This window comes from Tyto alba, unplaced genomic scaffold (genome assembly GCF_018691265.1).
Source record: "Tyto alba isolate M040663 unplaced genomic scaffold, T.alba_DEE_v4.0 Super-Scaffold_38, whole genome shotgun sequence".
Lineage (NCBI taxonomy): Eukaryota > Metazoa > Chordata > Aves > Strigiformes > Tytonidae > Tyto > Tyto alba.
In genome coordinates this window covers 7,262,577-7,268,389 of record NW_024881313.1, presented here as the reverse complement: position 1 = coordinate 7,268,389, position 5,813 = coordinate 7,262,577, and positions in this window count along the sequence as shown.

The window sequence follows — 5,813 nt, the reverse complement described above, 5'->3', positions numbered from 1 at the left end:
GGTTTCTTCATTTAATTACTTAGACTATAAAGCAGCAATAAATTATGTTTGAGTGATAATCTGTTCATCAAGAAGAACACTAGAAAGCAAATGCTTCTCAATGGGGAAAGGTTGGCAGCAGCTTCTGGATTTGTGTAATTAAGACCTGTACTTGCTGGTCAGCGTTTCCCAACTGGCAGACTCCCAGCAGGGAATTAAACCAGCAGATTCTAGCTCAGCATGAATTCTGTGGGGTTTGTTCTGCTCGTGCGAATGGAGGTTACAGTTATTCCTGAACATACCAAAGGGATAACCAAAAGAAAAACTTTTCTAAGGTAAGGAGTATGTGTACACACACACACACACATGTAAATAATTATTTCTTTTTTTAAGAAAAGGTAATTCGGTTTGAGAGAGAGAAATAATAGAAGTGTCACCATTGTATTGCAGACAGGGAATGAAGAGTAAAAGCAAATGGGAACCTAAAAAATACTGACTTCAAATCATATAAAATATACTGAGCTTTTCTTAGTGAAATATAAACAGGCTCCTGCATTGTGTTATACTAAGATAACTTTGATGGTATACTAAAGTGCTAATTATAATGGTATGCTAATTTTTTTTTAATAGTAACAGGATTTTTATGGTAAGCCGTACTATACGTTTGCAGTGAACAAGCAGTAGTATTTCACAAAGGAAGAAATACAGAATCACAGAATCATTTAGGTTGGAAAAGACCCTTAAGATCATTGAGTCCAACTGTTAATCTAACACTGCCATGTCCACCACTAAACCATGTCCCCCAGTGCCACATCCACATGTAAGAAGACCAGTTGCTTGTTCCATCTTTAGAAGATGATACTTAAAAGATGTGGCTTCTAGGGTTGTACTGCAAGACAGAATCATCTTTCCTCTTTCCTAATTGAGAGCTAAAGTCACTTATCTTTATTGTATGTTTGATGAAATACCTGTTTAAGTCTTATTAACCTCTCTTTGAATGCAGTGATTCTAATGGCAGACAAATTTATTAACTGAAGTTAAACTATGTCATAATTCAGAGTAACTGTGGCTGACCAACTAATGTGTCTTTAGTGGGCAATTCTTCAGTATTGGGGCACTGGCATTTTTATTGTTGATAAATATAGGGGATTTTGAAAAAAATTTCTAGATTATTGATGAGAGGGTAGTATTCTGTTTACACAATCACAGTTGTACAGTATTAACAAAAATATAACAAAATCTAGCACAAAGACATTAAGGACAAATATGCATGTTGAAATTTACCTTTTTAGTCCTTTAAATGTGATCATTCTACTCTGAAAGTGTAATACCGAATTGAGTCATTTCTTCTGCAACTTGAGATTCAGTGCCATTGCTGTAATTTTCTGATATTACATTTTATGTTTATCCCATTAGCTTAATTTTATATCCAGCTAGGTAGCGAATACCAGGGTGGTTTTTTCTATGTGTAATACTCCTATTTAATTAATCTTGAGCTTCCTGCTGGCACCTTCACTTCCTTATGCTTCCCATGTCCCTGCTTCCCATTCCCTTTCCATTCCCCAAAGCTACTCGCATCATTTCCCCGCTGCTCTGAAGCTTGTCAGTGCACACGGAAATGCTGCGGGGCCCGTGAGCTCGCGTACGCTGCCTTTGCTTGCTCGAATAGCTCTTGCACGGAGAGGACAAGAAGATACCTTTTCTAGCAGAGCTGCCTCACTCTATAAATGGCTAGATGTTATTACTCACAGCTGGACTGGCGATGTGGTCAACGGATGTGAAGGTCACTAAAGGCACTTTCTTCAACTCAGCTAGACAGTAAACCACCGCGCACAGGGGGTTTGTGACTCCACGCGCCCATTCCCTAATGCAAGTCATTTGCCATTAGCAGAAATGTTGAAAGGTCCCTTATTTCACTGTGGAATTGTTTGTCTCTTCTCCGGAAGCATTTGGGATAGGCGATTTATAGTTTGCAAGGGAGGTTGAACAGGCTCTGATATTTGGGAATTGTTCAAGTGAAATGTTTCTTCAAATTCCACTAGCATTGCTGAGGTATTTTTCTGTCTAGTTTTATTTTAGTTTGTTGGGTGGTTTTTTTAGTAAGGATCAGAAATTACCTACTTCTAAATTGCCAGATCAAGGAACATTTGCATTTCTTTCACTTATATGAGCAGCGCTGTGCAATGTAAAATTCATAATATGTAGATTCCAAGCTTTGCCTATCATTTATACTTCTATGTATGGAAAATGCCTAGCCTTGAACCATTCAATAATTTCTTATAAGAAGGTTTTTTAGCATCACTTCTTCATGTAAAAAAAGGCAGCAGAAGTTAACGCCAACCTTTAGTTTCCCCTGAGAAGAAAACCTTTCTGTTCTAAAATGAAGTGTATTGGAGCCCATAAATATTCAGAGGTTTCTTTACCAGCGATATATTTTACATCATTTCTAGAATTTTTCACTTTCTTGCACCTGTCCCCTATGCTGTATCCTAGCTTAGGTTTCCATTAAGACCTTTCTTACTGTGTTCTCGGATGCTACAGCTTTTTATCTTAATGCTCTCCTTTGCAGAAACACATGAACTGGACAAAAGAAGTACTCTGACTCAAATATTTGTATTGGAAAACTCTTTTGGAAAGTATTTGAGTTGAATGAGGTCTCTGTTCCATCTCCACATATTACGGAAGCGTAGTCCAGGGTAGAGTTTAAAATGGAGTATAAGTTTGTAGGGCAGGGAGTGTTTCTCAAAAAATGTTTGCACTGCTGGTCTAAAATTCTGTTGTGTTAGTTTTTAAGCTGTTTTAAGTTCAATGCATAGCTTTGTGTCGCTTGTATGTATTTTAAAGGGAAGTCTTGGGACAAATTCCAGGAAGAACCTAATCTGAAAGCAGGCTGACCTTTTGGTGTTGATATATTTATCAAAGTTGTAGGATATTTTAAAAACAATTAAAAACAAGCATTAAGAGAAGTATGCTCTCCATAGACCTAGGTGTGTTCAGAGTTTTAAAAAATGTAATTGAATTAATGAGGTATTGATTTATTTTCATAGCTCAATTTACTAACAAACTATCAGCTAAGGTGTGTGTCTGCTAAGTGATACATATGCATCTTTCAGGAGTTACTTGAAAGATTTCTGAGTTTGTCCATCGAGTATATAAAACACTATCCTCTTTCCGATTCCTTTTAGTCAGTCCTACTTCAGTGCTACAGATACACATCCTCTGCTTGCAGTTTTAAAAATCTAAGGAACTCATACATAAAATTACAGAGGTACGTGGAACAAAGCCAAGAAAGTGAAAACTAAACCAAGTGAATGAACATTTTCTAGGCACGTATTTTACTTTTATCCTGTTATATTTTTTACTCAGGCATGTGAGATTTTCATCACCTGAATTTTTCAGTTCCTAACAGGAAAATTCCATAACTAGATGCGGAAGAAGTGTTTATTTCAATGAAAAAAAAAAAGGTAACTAAAGCATAAACAGGATTGTGGCTGGTATACCTTTTCCCCTCTAAAGTTTTAGGTTTTTATTGACAGCTGTCATTAAAGCTTGCTGCAGCTGGTAATGGGAAAAGAAGTCATAAAAATTGAAGGAGGCAAGAATTACTTGAGAGTGGGATGAGAGGGATGATATAATATATAATTAGCAGAAAAGAGGGTGATGTAAAAGAGTACATTACAAAACAGGAGGCAAGAACAGAAACAAACCTGAATGGGATCTAAAACGATGATAGAGGAGTAGGAAAAGGAGTACCCATTTTGAGCTAGAAGGGGGTGGAGAATAGGTAGGACTGTCCCTTTGCAAATACCTTTTTTTTTTTATATATGCTTTTCACTTTTGAAACAACACTGGTCATGCACATGATGCAGGCAGCTACGTTCAATCTTGATGAGAAGCAGAAGTCACTGAGTACTCAGTAGACTCACTAGTAAAAGTTCCTTAGAAGTGGAAACACTTGTTAGTGTTTATTTTTCGAAAATGCTGGATTTGTAGGCACAGTGGAAGATGTTAAAAGCAGAGTCCCCTGGGAGCTGTGCATGGATGTAGTAAATGTCAGTCATCCTGGATCTGTCACCATCTGTTTACATTAGGACAAGCAATTAATTTTTACAGGCTGTCATAAAACAGAAGGAATTTTCTACTTATATAGAAATAAAATCATTTTCTCTGAGCTTTTTTTTTCTCTCCTCTTTTCTAGCAGCATGAAACTATGCAGAAAAAACTCTGGTTTAAATGGCAAGAGCTTAAGACATGAAATAGCAATACACTTAAACTCCTGCTTTTAAACATGAGCCGAACTGATTTCACTGTCTTCCAACATCAACTTACTGAAAAAGTTCAAATGACGTCATTCAGATGTACTATGGTTGTTACGGCTTTTGCATTAAACACAGTCCACACATCTACAATAATATTTATGAATTTCACTTCTGTTGAACTATATGCCTGAAGTCTCTTCTGAAACTAATATGGAAACCTTTGGGTAGCCTTCTCTTTTTACACTTTAAGCTTTCAAAATGAGTTTTCTATTGTGGATCACCTAGAAACCACTCTGATTGCTATTTATTATTGCTGTTTAGCCAGGAATAATGAGTGATTGCACCTTCGTTCTTCCTTTAGCTATAACTGTTTGGTAGCCTCTATCTTCTGTTGGTTTCAGCACGGTAGTCTGTTAGCACACTGTAAGAATAAAATTTCTTAGACTTTTAAGAACTCTCTTCTGTATTACATTGTTATTTAACTGATCACCCAGTAGCATGCATGTCAACAGCAGAGAGCTGGAAAGCAAAGGAGTATGTAACAAGCCAATATGTAAAGAGGCATTACTTGCAAAAATGCTAAATTTAATACACACGAACACACGCAGTAAAAAAAGTTGGTTGAGACAAATAATTATTGCAACCAAACCCTGCCAGCTGGACAGCAATATGCTGAGGAAAATCAAAAGTGACATTTATTGGGAGAAATTATAACAGATTTCACATGTGTCGCAGGTTCAGAGATGGAATTTTGGGGATTACCTTTTTGTCATATTGAAGAAGTGAAAATTCATGTATCACAATAATATGTATGAATCCTTTCATTTAAATGACTTCACAGAATGTCCCAGGTAATCCCTCAGATGAATTAGCTAGCCAAAGCTTTCCAGAGATTTTACAAACAGGAGTTTAAAATAACAATCAGAAAATTACTTTTTGAAGGTGCCAACCCTTTTCATTTCAGAGAACAAAAGCTTCTATTCAACTATTTCACTGAGATCTTAGGGATCGATATCTACTCCATGTACATCTAATCAACTCTCACCTTATGTCCCTCAAGATTTAAGATTATGATTTCAAATTGCTGTTGAATTTGGCCGTTAACCATCTGTTAATTGTCCTTCTGAGTGGCCAACTAGGAGATTCAAATATCCACTCTACATATCTCGTTGAATGTGTCTATCCATTGTGCTACATCTGCAACAGCTAGCTACAAAATTTATGTTGACTGCTAGAAGACCTTCTGTTTTGCTAAATATTTGAGACAAGATTTAAAGAAACAAAAGGATTATCAGAAAAGAATAAGGCAAATAAAACTTACTAATTTATGTCAGTCACCAAGGTTACAGAAATCATCAGTAAGATACTTAGGCTTAATCTTTGGGATTCTTAGCCCTTGTTTAATGGTAGAATTATTTTATTTTCTTTAAAGAATAGTGCACTTGGTTTTCCCCCGAGGACATGGGGAAGTTACTTGCCTTCTATAGATAGATAGATGGATGGATGGATGGATGAGACTTTCACCAGTGCCCATTTAAGATCATAGACTGCTCTGGAGGTGACCCAAGAAGTAGG